Here is a 24828-nt window from a genome sequence, read left to right as displayed (position 1 = left end):
GAGAGGCTTTCCTCTGCATCTTTGGATCCACCCCTAGATTCCCGTAGCACTACCCACCTTAGTGGTGACAATCAAAAGTATACAAACATTCCCAAATGTCCCTTGAGGGTCAAAATCACCTCCTCATTTGAGAACAATTGCTTTAAAGCCTTAGCTGACAGTAAGACATTCTTAAAGCAAAGACAGTAATGGACAGTTAGAAAAGCAGATCCTTGATGCTGGAAGTATTGGATCATTTTCAGCTCAGTTCTCTGAGTTTAATCAATATTACCATGCAGAGTATTTTAAAATTTTTCCCAGGGATGAAAGAAATAACACAAGAAGCTGGGATGTTTTAATTTGAAGAGAATTGGTAAATTTACTGGAATATAATAATACTGAAATGATAGTAATAACAGTGATAATAACAGTGACATTCATTTATGAAATGCAGTGCTAGGCAGCCTTATATCGTCTAGTCATTGAGGTTAATTTTACCAGAAACAGTTTCTTGAGGTAATAAGCCAGGATTACTCTTCTTAATCAAGTTTATTCCCTGCTCCAGTCCTGGCTTGGTGACTAGAAGCTGTGTAACAAATGAATTGCCACCGTCTTTCAATGCCATCTGTAACTGAGCTCTCGGATCAGCCCCAGTTGTTTAGTAGAGTACAATAACTTAAGCATTTCCATTTTGAAGGTGTGAAGATCAAGTTATTTAACCTGAAATTTGGGCTTCCCTGGTGACTTGGATGGTAAAGAATCTGCCTGCAATGCAGGAGACCTGGGTTCAGCCCCTGGGTTGGCAAGATCCTCTGGAGAAGGGAATGGCTGAGCACTCCAGTATTCTTGCCTGGAGAATTCCATGGACAGAGGAGCCTGGTGAACTAAAGTCCATGGGGTCACAAAGTGTTGGATACCACTGAGCAACTAACACTTTCACTCTTCATATACAAGTTAATCACTGATTACGGGAGGGCCACCACAGATAGGTCTTCTACTTTACCAATGTTGGATCAAATTTTTTTTCCTGGGGGGAGAGAACCAATTGTCCTCTCCATGTCCCATGCATATTCTTTGCAGAACTGATGGCTTCTTCAACTATCTTCATTTTACTTAATCTGGTTTAAGCAAGTTTGGAAGTACCCCATTTTCCTCCATAACTTCTGTTTAGGATTTATCTTTCAATCTAGCTGAATATTCTTAAAATTCTTTAGCTTTTCACACATTGTAAGTTTCTGTCTTAGGCTATCTTCCTATGCTTTATAATGCTAAATTACAGTCAGCAGTACCCACTTAGTCCTTATCTCTATCTCCTTCTCAAGACATGACTTCCCTTGGAGTCTCTGCTCCTAGGCCCCATGTCCCTTAAGTGTTTGAGTCACATGATCACCAAGGATGAACTCCAGGCATCTCAAAAGTCATTCTTCCCTCTGATGGCTCTAACCATGCTAGACAGCTATTGTCCGTTCTGTTCTTAGAGTCACAGTTAGTGACAATAGGCTTTTTCCATGTGGTTTTCTCCATTGACCATGCAATATGAGATCTCTAAGACCTCATATCTTTATGTCCCATAATTCTGATTGAGAATGAAGTTTCTGAGTAGAGTATTTTGGTAACATCAACACTCAAGAAGTAAAGATGAGTCCTTAGAGATTGGGGACCTGTTCTCTTGATTCTTTTGAAAACTACCTGTTCTACTTCAATTATAGGAAAATAAATAAATTAATTAATAAAATAAAAAAGAGGAATTTCTAAGCAGGAAGTGCAAATTGTTCCAAACATGGGAAATGCCTTTTTTTTAATTATTGATTTTTAATTGAAGAATAATTGCTTTACAGTATTGTGTTGGTTTCTGCCAAACATCAACATGAATCAGCCATAGGTCTACCTATGTCCCCTCCCTCTTGAACATCCTTCCCTTCTCCCTCCACATCCCACCCTTCTAGGTTGTTACAGAGCCCAGGCTTGAGTTCCCTGAGTCAAATAGCAAATTCCCATTGGCTATCTGTTTTACATATGGTAATGTATATTTCCATGTTACTCTCTCCATACATTCCACCCTCTCCTTTCTCCTCCCCCCACTCCAAGTCTATAAATCTGTTTCTATGTCTGTGTCTCCACTGCTGCCTGAAAATAGGTTAATTGGTACCATCTTTCTAGATTTCATATACATGCATTAGTATATGATATTTGTTTTTCTCTTTCTGACTTACTTCACTCTGTATAATAGGCTCTAGATTCATCTACCTCATTAGGACTGACTCAAATGTGCTCATTTTATGGCTGAATAGTATTCCACTATATATATGTACCACAACTTCTTTATCCATTGATCTGTCGACAGACATCTAGGTTGCTTCCATATCCTAGCTATTGTAAATAGTGCTGCAATGAACATTGGGGTTGGTGTGTCTTTTTCAATTTTGGTTTTCTTAGGGTATATGCCTACCAGTCGGATTGCTGGGTCATATGATGATTTTATTCCTAGTTTTTTTTAGAGTCTCCATACCATCTTCCATAGTGGCTGAATCAATTTACATTCCCACCAACAGTACATGAGGGTTGCCTTTTCTCTATACCCTATCCAGCATTTACTGTTTGCAGATTTTTTGATGATGGGCATTCTGAACTGAGGTGATATCTCATTATAGTTTTGATCTGCATTTCTCTAATAATGAGCAATGTTGACCATCTTTTTGTGTGTTTATTAAGCAACTGTATGTCTTCCTTGGAGAAATGTCTATTTAGGTCTTTTGCCCATTTTTTGATTGGGTTGTTTGTTTTTCTGGTATTGATTTGTATGAGCTGCTTGTATATTTTTTAAATTAATCCTTTGTCAGTTGTTTCATTTGCTATTATTTTCTCCCATTCTGAGTGTTGTCTTTTCACCTTGTTTATAGTTTCCTTTGCTGTGCAAAAGCTTTTAAGTTTAATTAGGTCCCACTTGTTTATTTTTGTTTTTATTTCCATTACTCTAGGAGGTGGGTCATAGAGGATCTTGCTGTGATTTATGTCATAGTTTTCTGCCTATGTTTCCCTCTAAGAGTTTTATAGTAAAACCCCTTTTTTATCTGTCTAAAAACTTGTAATTACTTATGTTATATTGATCGCTTCTTTAGTATAAAGTATTTTCCTATCTAAGAATATTACTTGAATTGTATATTAATTACCTAAATCAAACATTAACATTTTCCCCATATACAAGAGAAGTGGCCAATTATTCCCAAACTTCCATAAAGACTTTCCTGACATTCCATTCTGAAGCCAGTTTCATAATTATATGCCAATCATTTTGATGAGTAATTTCATTATTTCTTCTTAGGAGATTATGTATATCAACATGTGAATGCAGATGATTCACTTCAAAGATGCAAAAATAAAAGTGAGCCATTTTTTAAATGTGTTTGTTAATCTTTTCTGTGATTAAATTCAGAGTAAAACTAAATGACATGAACCTACACACAGCAGAATTACAAGAAAAAAATTAAAAAAACAGAAATGCTCACAAAGTCAACCATCACATTAAAATTCCTTTTTGCTGGGTGAGCTGAAATACCATGAAAAAGAAAAAATCCACCTGCCATTCAGTTTAATTTCTTGTGTTTAGAGCTCTATAGCATTCTGTGTAAAACTAATCAATAAAAAGGATTTATGAGGCCTTGAAATAGAACAGTCGAAAGGAGGAAATTATAGTCAGTTTTAGTTATTAAAGATTTTCACCACTAAATTTAGTATAAGGGAAACGTTATACATCTTTTTTAGCTGAAACAGGACATTTATCAAACGCATGGATTGGGGAGACGATTGTGCTTAGACCCACTGTAATGTGTCTTTATTTGTTGCTCACCATTTATTGTTGGCTGTGGTGAAGTAGGCCTGAACAGGATTGGAAAAGCTATGTTAAAAAAAAAAAGGCGAGAAGACACAGTGAGCCGTGACCCAGACATGAGACAAAAAGAAGTATTTGTGAATTCAGATCCAGTTCATACTAAATAGCTTTGTGTGACCTTATTCTGAAGAGTGGAGGCAAGGAAAGAGGAAACCAAGAGAGGAAGGAGGGAAGGGAGGAAAACTCCCCACCACCTCGAATGGCCTTCACTTTATGGGATCAAAATCCAGCTCTGATCATACTTGGAAACCAAGTCATTACTGATTTTTGTTTATTTTTGGTATTATAATATTTGCTGGACCAGGAGCATTTCTGAAAGTAGTCATACATGGACTGTGTAACACTGTTGCATTGTGATGAATTTTGAGAGAGTGCCTCAAGGCACTTGGGTGCTGCTGTGCGTAAATAAATGGTCTTGAGACTTTTACCCAGATACATTTCATAGCAGGTTAATTTGAGAAAATTCAAGAATTTAGCTTTTGTTTGATGAAATGCAAATGACAGATGGAAAACTGCTGTATTTTGAAAAGAAAAACTGTAATGATGCACAGAACATGATTGCCGTAATAATAATGGTGCTTAGCATTTACACTGAGTTCTTCATCTTCAAAGTACTTTACAAACAACTAATTAAGCCTCATAACACTCCTGAAAGACAGGTAAGGGTCATTACTGCCATTCTACAGATGGAGAAAATGAGGCATGGAGCGGTTAAGTATTTTTGCCTAAGGCTATTGGAAATAAACAGAATCAACCAGATTAAGGTCTAGGGACTCAGTCTTAACATGGATAAAGGGACAAGCATTCTTTGAACCAAAACAATGAGGCTTTTAGTGCTGAATATCTTTCCTTTTGAAAAGAAAATTAACCTGTCATTCAGTTAACACTGATTTCCCAATAAATTAAAATGATACAGTATAACTCCCATTCACTGTTTCTTTATTTGTCTCATTCATTCTTCAGTCTCCACAATTATCCCCAAAGAATGCCTTTTCTGAATGATTAGGTGACAAGGGCCTTTACAGTCAATGTCACCTGGAGGCAAGGCATTGAGAACTCAGGCTTTATTTTACATTAAAGTTGCGAATCATATCGATGGGCTTCATTTAAAATTATGACAACTCCTCATTTCTGACGGGCAATAATTGTTGGCAATTTCAAAATCCTGTAGTGTGTGAAAGAAAAAATATGTAGATTTTACACTTTTATTCCTTTCTACTAGTTAACTCTCTTGATTATTCTCCTGAATCCCCAAATTATTGTTGAAGGTGTAGAATGTCACCACAAAAACAATTCTCAGCCTGAAAACAATCTAGTAGATTGCTTATTTTTGGTATTACTGCTGCTTACCTTTAGAAGTTACCCAGGTTTTAAAGAAGAGTTGGAAACACATTATGGAAAAGAGCAGGCATTTTAGGACAATTTTTTCTTTTCTTTCTCTTTGGAAGATTAATAAGGTCAATGATCATATTTTTATATATACTTATTTGTAAATTCTCAGCCCCTAGGATCTTACATACTGTCGGAGGGAACAGGATTTGAAATAAGAGTGAGAATTGCACCAACACCACTGAGGGAGGTAAATGTATAATTAAGTCATATTCTATCCTATAAATATGTTGAAGAAATACAAAAAGGAACAGAGATTACTTTTGTCTGCTTAGGTACTGAAAAGGGTATGTACTTACCAGATTTTTTTGTGATTTGTCCATAGCACCAGCTTTTGAAGACTTTGCTTCTTAAAAATGACCCCTGTAAACTATTTTTTTTTAATTCCCAACAATAAAACCATTCTAAACTTAGAATTGATGATAGTTGCACAACTTGGTGAATACACAAAAACTATAAAATTGTACACTTTAAATTGTAAATTTTATACTATAGCAATTATAGTTCAATAAAGCTTTTTTTTTTTTTAATGTCAGAAAATGCCAAGCCAATCCACCACTTCCTCCCTTTAAGGGCTTATCTATTTCAGCTTCCAAGAACTCTGTTCTATCAGTTCAGAATATACTCTCAGAGTATATTAAAAAGATTGTATTTTCTTCTCACTTTGTTTCTGTTGACTCTGCAGGAATCATTTGGATGCTCAGCTGCTGTCCATTCTCAGCACTCATCCCATGGAATACCATTGTGGAAAAACACTGGGGCGATACCAGCTAAGCTGATGTGGCTCTCTAACCACTAAGAGTGAAACTATTCCCTATTCAAAGGACACAGTTTAACCTCTCTGCCCTCATAATCACACAAAAGACTGGGTGCTGTCATCATTATAATTTGATTTTCCCCCTACTCCCCTGGTGGCTCAGATGGTAAAGAATCCGCCTTCAATTCAGGAGACCTGAGTTCGATCCCTGGGTTGCAAAGATCCCCTGGAGAAGGCAATGACTGCCCACTGCAGTATTCTGGCCTGGAGAATTCCATGGACAGAGGAGCCTGGCAGGCTACAGTCCATGGTGTCTCAAAGAGTCAGACACGACTGAGCAACTTTCACTCACTCACTCCTGGAGTTCACGGTTCCTCCTTAGCTCCTTGAGCTTAGCTCCTAAGCCGGTTTATCTGTCTGTTGTTGTTTAGTTGTTAAGTCTTCTCTGACTCTTTATGACACCATGGACTGTAGCTGGACAGGCTCCTCTGTCCATGGGTTTCCCAGGTAAGAATACTGGAGTGGGTTGCCATTTCCTGCTCCCTCCTCCAGTGGATCTTCCCAACCCAGGGATCAAACCTGTATCTCCTGGGTCTCCTGCATTGCAAGTGGTTTCTTTATCCACTGAGTATCTATATGTAGAAGACTACAATATGGGGACCATATCTTCAATGATATCTAAATCCAACAGAAAAAAATATATAAAATGAAAATATTGAATATTTGCTAAATAAATCTGTAAAAGATTGGATTTATTGGTGATTAGATGGAGTCACTATTTTCATCATTTCTATTTTTCCTTTGTTTCCCTACTTTTTATTGCCAATACTCTATGAAAACATAATTGTAATGACTAAAGAATATTCTAGAAAGTGAATGTATTGTGATTTATCCAATCATTTCTTTATTAGCATACAACTAGTGTGATTCTGGAGAAGGCAATGGCACCCCACTCCAGTACTCTTGCCTTGAAAATCCCATGGATGGAAGAGCCTGGTGGGCTGCAGTCCATGGGGTCACGAAGAGTTGGACACGACTAAGTGACTTCACTTTCACTTTTCACTTGCATGCATTGGAGAAGGAAATGGAAACCCACTCCAGTGTTCTTGCCTGGAGAATCCCAGGGATGGGGGAGCCTGGTGGGCTGCCGTCTATGGGGTCACACAGAGTCGGACACGACTGAAGCGACTTAGCAGTAGCAGCAGCAGTGTGATTCCAACTCTTACAATAGCATGAACAATATCTTTATTAACCTTGTTTATAAATTTTATTCTGTTATTATTTTGTATCTAGTCATGTTAAATTTTTACTGTATTTAAGTATGTAAATTATTCTAATCTTTCTACTGGTTACCAAAAATCCTTAAAAAGTTTAAACAATTGCAGTACCATATCCAAATGTAAATGTTCTCCTCTCCCTTAACCTTTGGCATTTTTGCATTCTCTTTCTTTCAAGTTATTTCATTTAAAATACTTTTCATAATGTCTCATAAATAGTGAGGTACTATATATTATGGTATTATTATAAATTTTGTTACTAGCAATCACACACACACACACACACACACACATATATATTTGTCCAGGTATTTGAAAAACTAATGGCATTCTGTTTCTTGGATGCTTAAATTTTTCTTTGTTTCATCATTGGTGAGTAAAAATATCCTATATTTGTTGATCCTTTGCATTTTTTCCATAGATTTTCTTATTATGTCTTTTAAATATTTTTCATTGGCATATTTATCTTTTTATCCACATTTTAAAATACTTTTACAGATAGTAATTTCATTATTATTGTCATTTTTGTTTTAAATATTTTCAACAACTGCCTTATGAGTTTTTTAACCAAAAAAAGTTTAACATTGATGAAATACATTGATGCTCTTAAAATTATTGTATCTACCATTATTTTTATATTTAGAATAGCTTTCCCAAAGCGTAATCTCCAAAATGGGGGCTTCCCAGGTGGTGCTAGTAGGAAAGAAGTCGCCTGCCAATGCAGGAGACGTAAGAGACGTGAGTTTGATCCTTGGATTGGGAAGATCCCCTGGAGGATGAAATGGCAACCCACTCTGGTTCTTGCCTGGAATATCCCATGGACAGAGGAGACTGGTGGGCTATAGTCCATAGGGTCGCAAAAAGTCAGACATGATTGAAGCGACTTAACACACACACACACACAGACACACACACACACACGCATTGAATTTCCAATGAGGGAATAGAGAGTACAGCGTTTATTGAACATACTTGACTATGGACTGCTTTGCTTATAGAGAGTTCCATGGGGCTAATGCTCCTCAGCACACACTGTAGGGGACCCTATGAAGAAATTATTTGTCTGTTTCAAGATCATTTTTTAAAAGCTAAACCATACTTTCTTTTAGTTTTCAAAGCTTCACTTTTAATTTATTTAACTATTCTTTCCTATAAGGTCTTTAAATATACATACATTGAAGGTGGGACTTTATTTTTTAACCCAATAATCAGTTCTCCCAATAACTTTTGTTTAAAAACCTACATCTTTTAAATGATATAATTTTTATGTATATTATTGGTGTGTTGAGGTACTATTCTATTAATCTGACTATAATTTTATGATCTAGACCACAGATTGTTTTAACATCGCAATATATTTAAACATCTCTTTAACTATATTTGACTATGTGATTTGTTTTCCCCAGAATATTCATAGATATCTTTACCTATTTATTCTTCCAAATAAACTTAAAATTATTTTTATCATGATCCCAAATAAAATTTTGTTGATCTTATAATTAATCTGGAAACAATTTGCATGTTTTACAAAATCCAGTGGTCCATTATGGAAATGCAGTGTCTGTTCCTATTAAATTGAAGTTTTCATTTATATTACTTAGGAAAGTATGTTAATACTTCTCATACAGATTATGTACATTTCTTAATAAGATATTACTATTATGTGAATGGTACCTTTCCTCATTATGTACTCTAATTGGTTATTTCTGCTATGCAGAAAAACTATCAACTTTTGCCATTTAATTTGTATCCAATCACTGTAATGAACTTTAATATTAAATCTCAGAGTTTTGTCAATGATTCCCTTGAGTTTTCTATTTAAAGAGTCATATTATCTGCAAATAATAACAAAAACTTGTCCTTTCTCATCTCAGTATTATATTTTTTTGCCTTGTCAAGGAAGTCTATGCAAGAATTCTTGTTTTTAATTAAATATAATTTTGAATCTTTTAAAAATATATTAATGATCATTTTATTCATAATACTGTAGGATTTTATTTTTAAAATTAGAAATGAATGTTGAATGCTACTGAAGAAATTTTTTACCAACAAATAACAAAAAAAGAAATCAAATGAAATTTCTTCTGACATATATTTGTCTATCCACACATGTATATATATCACAAATTAACATATTTATATATATTCGAATATGTCATATATACAACTACATACAAACACGTATGTCTAATGTACTAAAAAGACTGGCTTTTCTGTTCTAAATTCTCTCTGGTTGTAAAATAAAGCAGCTTCATACAGGCTGTGTCTTAGTGCCTGATGCTGAGACTGCCACACAATTTTCTTATGTTGCTTCAGATTTTTGTAATAAATTATTTTTATATTTTCCTTGGGCCTTGGGATAATGTCCTCTTTACCTTTTTTTGGTTATTGATGTTAGACTTTGTGTCATTGTTTTTGTTTTTTCCTCTTTGCCATTCTTAAATCAGAGTCTTGCAGTTATCAGTGTTGGCCATCAGACAAGGTATCAATTTTCTTTGAAGCTGATCTAACAGGTGCTAACTGAATCACCTTTTCATATCTGTGAGATGGAAAGGTACTTAACACCTATGATTGTCAGCATATATCTGTGTCGAGTATAAGTTTATCTGGTTCAGTTCTTCTGGACTGAAATGGAACAAATTTTCAAGTGCATTGCCTGAATCTCTGGCACCTTAGAGTTGAAGGATGGGGAATTCTATACTGTGTTACTGTAGGAGTTTCTGCCTATAGACCATTTATGATTCCATACCTGCAGATTGATGTTCTCTGAGATGTAACTCCATGTGTTCAACCCTACACCACTGGGAGAGTTGACTTATTAGAATTGTGTTCTGTGTATATGGGTGTTCAAAGATATACATGATGGAGTTGGCTCTGAGACAGAGAGAGACCACAGGAGCTAAGAGTGACCCTCAGCTGATACCCAGCAAGGAAGCAGGACTTAAAACCACTAACAAATTGGGTTCTGTCAACACCTTGGTTTGTTCCTGGGAGAACTTCAGCAGAGAAGCTGCGCTTATGCACAGTGCTGGGACTTTTGACTTGCCTAAATTGGAAGATCCTTTATCTGTACTGATGAAAGCCACTAAGTTTGTGGTGTTAGGTCCATATTACTGTCTGAAAGCTTTGTCTCCTGCTGTCCCGCCTTCAATTTTCATAGGCATTACCTTCAATAAATCTCTTGCAGTTAAAACAAAAACAAAAACTTGAGGGATGTTTGGGGGAAGGGCAGTGATGAGAGTAGCCAGATACCTGAAGAAGAGACAAATTCACATCATAAGGATGACTGTCCCTGTGTTCTGTTAGATACTAACCTGGAGTGTCTACACTGGTGTGCACGTAGTGAGGAAGAGAGGAGATGTTTCCCTACTGTGTTTTCGGAAACAGAACACCTTTATTGTAAGGAAGAAGTTGAAGGAGACTATTAATTATTTTTATTATAATTTTTCGTTGCTTTGCTATTCAGTAGAAATCTGTCCCAACCATGCCTAACTCATGCACTATGTGCACGCTCTTCCAGTCTTAATTTTTCAAGTTTCTCTGAATTTGCATTTTTTTCTGCTTTCATAGGTGATTTATTGGAAAGTTTGGAGACAATAAAGAGTGACTTTGTGGTTGCTTGTTAAGTAGAAATCTAAGACCATTCTGCATCTTCAAGTGAGGAAAAAGCTCAGAGAAACAAATCAGTAGTTTTGTTCATTCTGTTCTAGAATATTTCAATCCTTTTTTATAAAGGAAACAAAAGTAAAGTAAAATGCCTTTAGTCAGATGATTGGAAACTTCAATCTTGAGCTCAGTGCAGGCGCTCAGTCGTGTCAGACTCTTTGCAACTCCATGGACTGCAGCATGCCAGGCTTCCCTGTCCATCATCAACTCCCAGAGCTTGTTCAAACTCATGTCCATCGAGTTGGTGATGCCATCCAGGCATCTCATCCTCCGTCATCCCCTTCTCCTCCTGTCCTCAACTCCTCCCACCATCAAGGTCTTTTCCAATAAGTCAACTCTTTGCATGAGGTGGCCAAAGTATTGGAGTTTCAGCCCCAGCATCAGTCCTTCCAGTGAACACCCAGGACTGATCTCCCTTGGATGGACTGGTTGGATCTCCTTGCAGTCCAAGGGACTCTCAAGAGTCTTCTCCAACACCACAGTTCAAAAGCATCAATTCTTCAGCACTCAGCTTTCTTTATAGTCCAACTCTCACATCCATACATGACTACTGGCAAAACCACAGCTTTGTCTAGACAGAGCTTTGTCAAGAAAGTAATGTCTCTACTTTTTAATATGCTGTCTAGGTCAGTCATAGCTTTTCTTCCAAGAAGCAAGCAGCTTTTTGTTTCATGACTGCAGTCACCATCTGCAGTGATTTTTGAGTCTAAGAAAATAAAGTCTGTCACTGTTTCCATTGTTTCCCCATCTATTTGCCGTGAATTGATGGGACCAGATGCCATGATCTTCATTTGTTGAATGTTGAGTTTTAAGCCAGATTTTTCACTCTCCTCTTTCACTATCATCAAGAGGCTTTTAAGTTCCTCTCCACTTTCTGCCATAAGGGTGGAATCATCTGTGTATCAGAGATATTGATATTTCTTCTGGCAATCTTGATTCCAGTTTGTGCTTCATCCAGCCTGGCATTGAAATCAATCTTAATTTCACATAATGAACTACTTCAGAAAAACTGCTTAGAAGCTACTTAGACCATATAGATTTCTCAAAATAGCAAACAAGACAGTGAGAAAAGAACTACAGAGGTACGATTAAATATTCTTCAAAATTATTATTATTGAGGTATAGAAGTTTTATTCTAAAGAGTAACAAAGGGTTTATAAAGTTACTGTCATACCAACAATTTATCTGGCCATTTTTAAAAATAGTTCCCAGGGGATTTTGTAAATTACCAACACATATTACTGTGAGTTCTCTAGAGAAACAGAATCAATAGGAGAAAGAGAGAGACTCTAAGAAAGTCAAGAAGAGACAATGAGGCAAAGAGAAAGAATTCTTTCTTATTCTATTCAGCTTCAACAGATTAGATGAGGCTCCCACATCTAGATAGATATCTGTTTTCCTTAATCTATTAATTAAAACATAAATCTCATCTAGAAACACTCTCACAGACATACTCAAAATACTGTTTAATCAAATATCTGGGCATCCTATGGCCTAGTCAAGTTGACACATGAAATTAACCATCACAATGCTCGATTTTACAACACTATAACTCAGGTAAGTATAATAGCTGAAGAAAATGCATTAAAAGTCACCTAACATAAAAAATAATTTGATTCTTACTATCTAATGTCACTATTATATTTAACAGAATGTCATTTATTTGCTATAAAGAAAACATATGGAGTGAAATGTAATTTGGTCTCTTTCAGTTTGTGTCTACATGAATTTCTCTTTAGTATGAAGCCACTTTCTTAAAAGTTCACTGGACCTGTACTGCTTTCTCATATTTAGAACCATTGGGTCTTAATGCAAAAAACTCAAAAGATACCTGACCTGCATAACTACTGACATCTCACAAACCTTCCATACAACATTTTCATGATTTGGGAATAAATAGTATAAAGTATTATTCAGGAAAAACTCTCTTTATGTATTCTCCATATTTAAAATTATAAATTAATGATGTGTTATCAAGATGTTCTAAAAATTTCTTAATAAAATGTACCACAGAAGAGCCTTAACACACTGTAATCACATTATTCCCATTTTATAGATAAGGGACTGTAAGATTTCCAGGAGAAATATCAATAACCTCAGATATGCAGATGACACCACCCTTATGGCAGAAAGTGAAGAGGAATTAAAAAGTCTCTTGATGAAAGTGAAAGAGGAGAGTGAAAAAGGTGGCTTAAAGCTCAACATTCAGAAAACTAAGATCATGGCATCTGGTCCCATCACTTCATGGCAGATAGATGGGGAAACAGTGGAAATAGTATCAGACTTTATTTTGGGGGGCTCAAAAATCACTGCAGATGGTGACTGCAGCCATGAAATTAAAAGACGCTTACTCCTTGGAAGGAAAGCTATGACCAACCTAGATAGCATATTGAAAAGCAGAGATATTACTTTGCCAACAAAGGTCCATCTAGTCAAGGCTATGGTTTTTCCAGTGGTCATGTATGGATGTGAGAGTTGGGACTGTGAAGAAAGTTGAGTGCCAAAGAATCGATGCTTTTGAACTGTGGTGTTGGAGAAGACTCTTCCGAGTCCCTTGGACTACAAGGAGATCCAACCAGTCCATCCTAAGGGAGATCAGTCCTGGGAATTCACTGGAAGGACTGATGCTGAGGCTGGAACTCCAATACTTTGGCCATCTCATGCAAAGAGTTGACTCTTTGGAAAAGACCTTGATGTTGGGAAGGGTTGGGGGCAGGAGAAGAAGGGGATGACAGAGGATGAGATGGCTGGATGGTATCACCAATTCGATGGACGTGAGTTTGAGTGAACTCTGGGAGTGGCTGATGGGCAGGGAGGCCTGGTGTGCTGTGATTCATGGGGTCGCAAAGAATTGGACACAACTGAGCAACTGAACTGAACTGATGCTTGTTAGACATGAAATATCTCCCATAGGATCAGAGGGCTAATAGATTAGTAGCAGAGCCAGAAATGTGCTAGATGAGCAAACAAATGCAAATTCATTTTACTGTATATTTATTCTTTAAAAAGTAGTTATTAGTTTAAAGATATTCTTGTATATGTATTTTAAATATATTTTTTAAAAATTAAAATAAATGTCATGCATCAAAGATTTATGCTACAGATGCTAAAACATAGTCTTACTTCTTAACTTGACTTCCAAAATGGTGATTTAATTATGAGCAAAAAATATAAAAATAAAATTTAAGTTGACGTTAGAGCCAAGAGAACATTTAAAGTTGAAGGGAAATTGATCGTAGTTTGAAGATAGTGAACTATAGACACTGAAATTGAGTAATCAGATGTACCCACCTTCAAAGAAATAATGAGTATTTCCTGTACTAGTAAATATAAAACAATTTGTAACCTACTTTTTGATACTATAATGGAAGAATCTAATAATAGTTCCACTTCCTTTACATATTCTCTTTCACCTCAAAACTTTCCCAGAATACCTAGCAAATATCAATTTATCAATTCATTCAAAATTACTTTCAAACAGGTGAGGACAGACAAGATCTTCTCACTCTACTCACATCTTAAATGGACTCATTCCACTGAATTGAGACCCACTAATATGCCCTCCACATTTCACAATGATGTCTAGATTTTAAAAAGATATTTTGCTTTACAGAGTTGTCATTCATAAAAATACACCAAAAGGATCACAAAACTATGTGTATATTACACATGGAACTTAAGCACAACTGATCATAAGCCATTATTTTCTTAGTGGGCATATGGCTACAGCCATTGCAGGATTATCTCTATTTCTGACTATCCCCTTCCATTCAAGCTGAATGATGCCACTGTTTTCAAACAAAACAGTTAATCTCCAGTAACCCTATCTGTGTCAGCTAGGGCCAGTAGTTACCAACTCCAAGCTATAGATACATGCACTGAAATTCTTGACAACGTGTTCTACCTTCTTAACCCTTCTCATTTCTAATTGTCAGGACTCTTCTTTTTGAGCAAAGGAGTTAACCCAGCACAGACGGTTTTATCATCTGTCTGGTGATGTTCATTTTTGGTTTTGTTGCTTACGTTTACATAGACAAAGAAAGTTTTAAAGAATACAGATGTAACATCAATGGCACACTTACCTCAGCTACACAATAGATTGGGATTAAGAATGACTGTGAACTTCTGAAGAGTTTGGGGCTGGCCAATATGTTGATGTTACTTGTTGGTAGCTAGTTTTCTCAGTAATAAACCCTTAGGCAGGAATTTGTCAAGAAGTATACGTGAGGTAAATGAACAAGTATAACAAAACAGAAACAATGTCATAGATACAGACAACAAACAGATGGTTGTGCCAGAGGGGAAGATGGAAAGTAGAAGAAAGAAATAGGTAAGGGAGATTAAGAGGTACCAGTTAAAAAATCTGTGCGTAATGAGTATGAAATGTATGGAAAATATAGTCAATAACCATGTACTATTTTTGTATAGTGATAGATGGTAACTAAAACCAAACCTACTGTGATGATCATTTTAAAATGTGTAGAAATACTAAGTCATTATGTTGTGTAATGGGAACTAACATTGTGTTGTACAAGCAAATAAACTCATAGAAAAAGAGATCAGATTTGTGGTTACCAAAGGCAGGGAGGGGGAATTGGATGGAAGTAGTTGAAAGGTACAAGCTTCTAGTTATTAGACAAATAAGTATCAGGGATGCAATGTACAACATGATTAATATAATTAACACTACAGTATGTTACATATGAAAATTGTTAAGGGAGTAAATCCTACGAGTTCTCATCACAGGGAAAAATATTTTTTCTATTTATTTAATTTTGTATCTACGTGATATGATCGAGGTTCACTAAACTTATTGTGGTAATAAGTTTTGTGATATATGTAAGCCAAATCCTTATGCTGTACACCTGAACTTTATACAGTGCTATATGACAATTATATCTCATTAAACCTGGAAGACAAAACAATTAAACAGAGACATGAGATTCCTCCTTTCACTTAAATAGTTAGAGGCCACTGAGGGCTATTAATTGGACTAATTTAATTACTGTTGTGTCTCAGAAAACAGGGATGCCTCAGGAGAGGAAGAAAGAGAATCTGTTGGTTGGTTGAACAGTCAAATCACATACATTTATCAATTATATTCATGGCCTTTTCTGGGTGGGATTCATGGTGCCCCAAAACAATTATTAATACAATAGTTACATCAAAGGTGGCTGATTACCAGTCACCACAACAAATATAATGATAATAAAAGTGTGAAACATTGCAAGAATTACCAAAATGTGACACAGACAAACAAAATGAGCAGATACTGTTGGGAAAATGGCACTGATAGACTTGCTAACCATAGGATTATCACAAACCTTCAACTTGTTAAAAGAAAAAAAGAAACATTATCTCTGAAGCATGATAAAGCAAAGTGCAAGAAAACAAGGTATGCCTGTATTATCAATCCCACCTTCACATGGTAAATCAGTAACTGTGAGTAGCATTTAAGGTGAGAACCACTGGAGTGGTGCTAGACGCTGTGTCTTGAGCGGCCTCAGACGGATCTCAGTTAGGGATCCTAAGAAATATGCCAGACTACCTTTGCTTTAGTTTTCCTTTTTAGTTTGCTACTTTACTCTATTCAAAAATGTCCTCAGATGGTAATCCATCATTCTGCCTCAGATGGTAATCCATTCACCTACTCAATGTGCCTCATGCTAATCATTTAGCTCCCAGATGCTCTAGGCGCCACAGAATCCTTAAAAATTAACTCCTTTATGGATTCCTCTCTGAAAATCTCAGGGAAGAAATTGTACAGTAGAAAAATTCATTGTTCATTGTTTTTTAGAGCCAGCAATTCATATACTTAATCCCAAACTATTTAGTTAAGCTTTATTGTTCATATTAGTTGTGCCTAATCTTAAACCTAGATAGCATATTAAAAGGCAGAGATATTACTTTGTCAACAAAAGTCCGTCTAGTCAAGGCTATGGTTTTTCCAGTGGTCATGTATGGATGTGAGAGTTGGACTGTGAAGAAAGCTGAACGCCGAAGAATTGATGCCTTTAAACTGTGGTGGTAGAGAAGACTCTTCCGAGTCCCTTGGACTGCAAGGAGATCCAACCAGTCCATCCTAAAGGAGACCAGTCCTGGGTGTTCATTGGAAGGACTGACGCTGAGGCTGAAACTCCAATACTTTGGCTACCTTATGCAAAGAATTGACTCATTGGAAAAGACCCTGATGTTGGAAGGGATTGGGGGCAGGAGGAGAAGGGGACGACACAGGATGAGATGGCTGGATGGCATCACCGACTAGATGCACATGAGTTTGGGTGAACTCCAGGAAATGGTGATGGACAGGGAGGCCTGGCGTGCTGCGATTCATGGGGTCTCAAAGAGTCGGACACGACTGAGTGACTGAACTGAACTGAATCTTAAACTCTTCAGAAATAAAACTAAGAAAGGCTGCAGATCAGTCTGGTTAATTCAGTGTATTCAATAGGAAAATTCTATAAGAAAATGCAACATAATAAAAAATTAAGATACAGTCAAGTATTATATGTGGTTCAAGTAGATAGAAAAATTCCTTGATAATATATCTAATGTGAAACTTAACCTCATCTCTCTATTCAAATCTTTGACATAGAATTATAACTTGAGGTCCCAGAGAGTTAAAAAAAAAATGGTATTTTCAGAGTTGCTGAACATCACAATATCAAATGGTTGTTTGAGAAGTTATTTTAGGCCATACTAAAAACATCCCAGGCAGATGAAAGTATACACAAATCTTACCTATTAAAGATGAACCATATCTCCACAGCCAGAGTAAGAGAATGCCATTTCAGTAGACAATGGTTCTTCAATTTTTATAAGAAATCTTGACTGTCCAAAAGATCCACAGACTAAATTTTTCTATCAGCCTTTCAATATTTCATTGCCCTCATAGCAATTAGCTTTGGGGAATGTCGACAGTGGATTTGGGATTATTTCCATTCCCTGGGATTTCTACAAAATACATTCTGTTCTTCCTGTTGTCCACTTGGTAGCAGAGGCACAGAAGTTTATTTGATTGGCCAGAAGAATAGAAAAAGATTAACTATCATAGGGACTTTAGATTCACCGTGAAAAAGAGAGTTGTCCAAGATAAAATATTTTTATTTTTTAAAAGATACTAAATATAGTTGATGCATGAAGATTTGCTACTAGGTTGTAACAGATTCTTTTTTTCCCTCTCCAGTTTAATTAGTTTAGAGTGATAAGAAGGCATCCCAAAAAGACGGCTTGAAGATTTGTTATTTTAATTAGCCAAATGTGTAAAGAGGAAAACCATCAACTAACATGAAGAAAACTGAAGGCAACTTAAGCAGTATCAAGAGGAGATAAGACCGTCTCACCAACAACACAATGCTAAATTAAGAGTTTTATGGGCTAATGCAGACTCATAAAACAGTTAAAAATGTTCCCTGCCTTTGTACATGAGTAAACTACTCTGATTCTGGTATCTCTGTGAAACAAAGTATACTCGGCCTCTATACTGAAGCTACTTGAATAACATCAAATAGTAAGGAGAGACACCATGCCAGCTGTCCAAAGTGTATGCATTGTATATGCTGATTTAGAAATGATACAGAACATAAATACCAATTAAAGAGAAGTGGGAGAGAAGTAAAATATAATTTTTGTATTATCAAACTCAAGCATTTAGAAAGAACTTGGTGTTTCTTATGGCTAGAATGTCAAATAGTTCACATGATTTAGATTACATTTTATGTGCATAATTTTAGATTGATTATCATAGATATGTTTTTCATATTTGGCCCAGGTTTCCTTTGGCTCAGATGTTTTGAGTGCTTTGTGTGCCTGGCTTCTTGCATTCACATTGTGCTATGTCTATTTTGTGATCTGTTATTAGTAGTATCAATTGGAACTCAGGCAAACTTTTATATAAAATGAAGGCGAGAAATGAAAATCGTCAATATCTTTTAACTGTTAACCCAGGCCTGAGGTAGTCTGCATAAGCATCTGCTCTGCATTTCTAGAGATAGCTGTTTTTCTACCTTCCCTCTCTAATTACACCTTCTGGGAGACAGGAATTTGTACCATTTTGCCCTTCATTTGCATCATCACAGCAACTCTAGCCTTCATGTCCCTTTGCCTGATAAGTTGCAGGGTTTTGGTTTCTGCTCACTGATTATTCAGCCAGGCTCGCCTCTCCTTGGCAGGCTCCAAGGACGTTTCTATTCTTCCTCCAGGCCTACAGCACACACTTGAAAAGACCCATCCTGCCTTCCATCCTGCTCAAACAGTAGTGTGTGACATGCTCTCAGCCCAGTTTCACCTTTCCAAAGACTGAAGAGTGCCTATGTAAGGGCTAAATGCACAGACTTCTTGTTGGAGGCTGAATACACCCTCGCATTCACTTGAGAATTAACCCTTGAGAAGCATGCCTTGCAGCTTACCTGTGGATCTGGCTTTCAGAGCAGATTCATTATTTTTCATATTTGGCAGAAGTGGTAAGATATTCAGTGTCTTTCCTAGGGCTATAGGAGTATGCTTCTCAGTATATTCACATCTAGGGCATTTAATCAGCTATTTGTTTGAAGTGTCCCACTGATCATAAAAATGATGCTTAATCTAGAAATGTTTAGCTTATAAATTCATACATGGAAGTTAGATGGGACTGCTCTGAAAACTGGAAAAGAACTAACTGAAATTCTAAAGAAATTAGGTTGATGTAGTGCAAAGTGCAGTCTTTGGGGACTGTCAATTAATTATCTGCAAATGTACATATGTAAATACTTAAACAGGATGATTTAACTGAAATACTTAGATCATTGTAGTTATACTAAAGAGATTCATAAAACTCAAAACAAAAGAGTCAAAAAGCCACATAAAATCCAATTCCCAATGGGAGTTATGATTTGGTTAAATATAATGCACAAGCAGTTTGTTTTTTGGCACTTATTAAAGTTAGAGAAAAAATTTCAAGTTAAACACTATTTGATCCACATGATTTTTCTTTCTGTACTATTTATTGTTAATTAGGAAACTGTTCAAATTCAGTCTAGTATCACCAATCATGAAACTTGCCTGAAGATCACCTCCTAGTTGATCAGAATCAAGAAGGAGAGAATGAAAAGAAACCATTCTGCCTAATAATTGAAACTGCAACTAGACAAGTAGAATACAGGGTAAAAATTTCATCAGATGTCACTTAAAACTGATATCTAGTATACATTAACTTAGCATCTTTTCGGACACGACTGAGCGACTGATCTGATCTGATACAAATTAAACATGCTGCAATCTAATGCATTGTAATGATTTGTAATCATAATTTTGACAGACACAAAAATATTCAGTGGCATATTCTTAGAGGTTTCACTAAGACTAAGCAAATAGATAATAACAACCAGGGAAAAAATTATTGCCTGAAGCTAACAAACTGAGAACATTTCAGGTGTTTGAAGACTCTTACTGAGGCCTAAACCTTTTCTTTGTACTAAATACCATCTTTCTCTAAACCATTACACTATTGAACTTTTCCCAAATATCTGGACTTAAAGTACACTCTCCTTTCGTGAAGCTGGTGAGGTTTTTATTACATCATTAATTTTCTGTAAGATGAATTATCATTTTAGGTGCACATTTTACAGCATCCCATATAGATTATAAGTTCCTTGAATACAGAACAGAGAAGTGTAGAGACTAGAAAGACCTTCTATTTACCTTTTAATGAATTTATGCATATGTACTTCCGTCACTCTATCCCTCACAATTCAACCCCATCCATACTTGGAACTGATTTGAGCTGGTCTCAGAGACTCAGGGTGGGTCAATGGAAAATCATTAGGTCTGGATTAAATGAGGTTAATTCTAGATTGAAATAAATCTTTAGGAAACTACAGATGGCTGAAATCCAGACATAAGAAGATGTGTTGAACTTGAGACTTCATATGCCCTTTGGGAAGTCAAAAAAGTTAACAAACCATAACCATATATTTGAAGCTGACATATACCCCAGGCTTGAAAATGTCTATACTACCAAATTACTATGTAGAGTGTATGGGAATGGCAGACCCCTGTAGTTCTTTTTCTAATCATATAGAGATTCAGTAAAAATCATAAAAGGAAAAAAAACCATTTTGAGATCACTAAGCCTAAATTGTTGCTGATATAAGAATCACATCTGTGGTGTTACAGAGGATTAGATAGTGTCATTTAAAGCTTTCCAATGATTTAGGAGATAGAACTATAAGTTATTCACTGAGATGCATGTGTACCAAGTCGCTTCAGTCGTGTCTGACTCTTTGTGACTCTATGGATCATAGCACTCCTCTGTCCATGTGATTCTCCAGGCAGGAATACAGGAGTGGGTTGCCATGCCCTCCTCTAGGAATCTTCCTGACCCAGGGATTGAACCTATGACTCTTATGTCTCCTGCATTGACAGCTGGGTTCTAAAGCACCCAAAAGAGGACAGTTTTTCAAGAGGAGCTGAGGAATGTAGTTGGATACACAGAACTTATTGTCTATAGTACATTTACTTGGAAATGGACAATGAACAAATACAAAATTCAAGAGACATCTAAACTAAACACATTTGTTTGAAATCATCAGTACGTGGACTGCAGCAGGACTCCAAGCTCACTTAGGATGACTATTAGAAGACTTACTTATGACTATATAAAAACAGCCTTCCTAGATTACTGAAGAATATCAACCTTGTTCAAGCTGGTTTTAGAAAAGGCAGAGGAACCAGAGATCAAATTGCCAACATCCACTGGATCATGGAAAAAGCAAGAGAGTTCCAGAAAAACATCTATTTCTGCTTTATTGACTATGCCAAAGCCTTTGACTGTGTGGATCACAAGAAACTGTGGAAAATTCTGAAAGAGATGGGAATACCAGACCATCTGACCTGCCTCTTGAGAAACCTATATGCAGGTCAGGAAGCAACAGTTAGAACTGGACATGGAACAACAGACTGGTTCCAAATAGAAAAAGGAGTACATCAAGGCTGTATATTGTCACCCTGCTTATTTAACTTATATGCAGAGTACACCATGAGAAACGCTGGGCTGGAAGAAGCATAAGCTGGTATCAAGATTGCCAGGAGAAATATCAATAACCTCAGATATGCAGATGACACCACCCTTATGGCAGAAAGAGAAGAGGAACCAAAAAGCCTCTTGATGAAAGTGAAAGAGGAGAGTGGAAAAAGTTGGCTTAAAGCTCAACATTCAGAAAATGAAAATCATGGCATCTGGTCCCATCACTTCATGGGAAATAGATGGGGAAACAGTGGAAACAGTGTCAGACTTTATTTTTCTGGGCTCCCAAATCACTGCAGATGGTGACTGCAGTCATGAAATTAAAAGATGCTTACTCCTTGGAAGGAAAGTTATGTCCAACCTAGATAGCATATTACAAAGCAGAGACATTACTTTGCCAACAAAGGTCCATCTAGTCAAGGCTATGGTTTTTCCAGTGGTCATGTATGGATGTGAGAGTTGGACTGTGAAGAAGGCTGAACACCAAAGAATTGATGCTTTTGAGCTGTGGTGTTGGAGAAGACTCTTGAGAGTCCCTTGGACTGCAAGGAGATCCAACCAGTCCATTCTAAAGGAAATCAGCCCTGGGTGTTCTTTGGAAGGAATGATGCTGAAGCTGAAACTCCAGTACTTTGGCTACCTCATGCGAAGAGTTGACTCATTGGAAAAGACTCTGATGCTGGGATGGTTTGAGGGCAGGAGGAGAAGGGGATGACAGAGGATGAGATGGCTGGATGGCATCACTGACTCGATGGACTTGAGTCTGAGTGAACTCTGGGAGTTGGTGATGGACAGGAAGGCCTGGCCTGCTTCGATTCATGGGGTCGCAAAGAGTCGGACACGACTGAGCAACTGAACTGAACTGAACTTAGAGGAAGAAGAGAATTTACCAGAGAAGAATGGGGAGTCAAAGGAAACCAAGAGGTCACATAATCAGAGTAAACTAACATTTTAGTAACGTTTAGCAATTAGTCTTGCCCAACCATAGAACAGGGGCTTCCCTGGCAGCTCAGATGGCAAAGAATCCACCTGCAATGTGGGAGACCTGGGTTTAATCCCTGGGTTAGGAGGATCCCCTGGAGGAGGAAATGGCAACACACTCCTGTATTCTTGCCTAGAGAATCCCACGGACAGAGGAGCCTGGTGGGCTACAGTCTATGTGGTTACAAAGAGTCAGACACGACTGGGCGACTTTCACACACACAACCCTGGAACAAGGTGCTTCATAAGAGAGTTAGTACTCTAATCTTCAAGTAACACTACCTAATCTTCTGTAATATCACAGAGGAGGTTTTTTTTTTCTTTTTCTTTTTTTTGCAGCAATGTGCAGCTTGTGGAATTTTAGTTTGGAACCTAGGCCCAGCCAAAGCATCAAGTCCTAACCACTGGACCACCAGGGAACTCCTGAAGAGATTCTTATATTGAGCAACATCAATTGCCACTGCTAATTGCTAGGACTAGCAATTTAGTCCTAGTGACCTCAAAGCAAATCTTTTTGTCTTTTTATGGTTTGTATTGAATTTCTATAATACAAAATTACTATGTAGATTTTATGGGAATGGCATACCCCTGTCATTCTTTTTCTAATCACCTCTCTTGAAAAATCCACAGAAGTAAGATAGCAGGCAAATGGTACATCCCTGGCCCCTTGACACAAACAGGTTATTCACAATATCCCGGAGTAGGTGAACACAAACACCCAGCACACACATGACTTCCACAGCTGGCATTAGGTCAAACCTATTTCTGCTCCTCTTCTCTGACCCACTGTGTGCTGCCTCTCATCTTCCATGACTCTCCAACCCTGTCTTCTTTCCAATAACTTGGATCCTCATGTTTGCTCTCATTGCTTGATGATTATTAGACATGCTTTTCTGGCTCATTAGTGGTACTCCTTGAACACAGGCTCTTTTGTTTACCTGTATATTAAATTAGTTAACACCGTTTTATGGTGTTAACACTGATCCCTGGGTCAGGAAGATCCCCTGGAGGAGGAAATGGCAACCCTCTCCAGTGTCTTGCCTGGGAAACTGCATGGACAGAGGAACCTAACTGGTTACAGTCTATGGGGTTGCAAAGAGTCAGACATGACTGAGCAACTGAGCATGCATGCATGCTGTATGGCATATATGAACACTGCTAAGAAAGTAAATCTTCAGAAGTCACATCAAAAGGAAAAAAAGGCTGTTTTTTATTATATTTATATGAGATGATGGATGCTAATTAAATTTATTGAAGTATTAATTTCACAATATATATTAATCAAATTATTATGCTGTACACCTTACACTTAGAGGGTGATGCGTATCACTTATATCTTTTTAAAATATTTTTTTTTCTTTTTCAATTATATCATGAAAAATGGTTTGTTCCAATGCAGTACAGGTGGGATACTGCCAGTATCTGCTAAAGCAGCTTATCACTTCTAGTAATAATTTCTATAGGGTAATACTAGCTTCTAGATGGTGGATCCTGGTGGGCTGCCGTCTATGGGGTCGCACAGAGTCAGACACAACTGAAGCGACTTAGCAGCAGCAGCATATAAGCTACAAAATTTCAGAGGCTCAGTGTAATGAAGCTTATTCACACTCACATAAAAGAGCAATATAGTGCTTCTAGTTGGTGGGTAGCTTTCTCCCATTTGTTGTTTTCTGAGAATGACATTTCCACCATCTATTTACACAGCTGTCTAATAGTGCTTCAGGTACCCAAGTAGTTGAAAATGAAAGAAAATGAGAGAGAAACTCCACTCGGTTCAGAAGACACCCACATCATTTTTGCTCACATTGCATTGTCAGGTATAGTCATCTGACACCATCTAGAAATAATAGGGGCTTAGAAATGTGGTTTGAGGCTGGAAAGTTTCTTT

This window comes from Bubalus kerabau, chromosome 9 (genome assembly GCF_029407905.1).
Source record: "Bubalus kerabau isolate K-KA32 ecotype Philippines breed swamp buffalo chromosome 9, PCC_UOA_SB_1v2, whole genome shotgun sequence".
NCBI classification, from domain to species: Eukaryota; Metazoa; Chordata; class Mammalia; order Artiodactyla; family Bovidae; genus Bubalus; species Bubalus kerabau.
The sequence above is the reverse complement of the archived record's forward strand: the minus strand, read 5'-3'. Positions refer to the sequence as shown.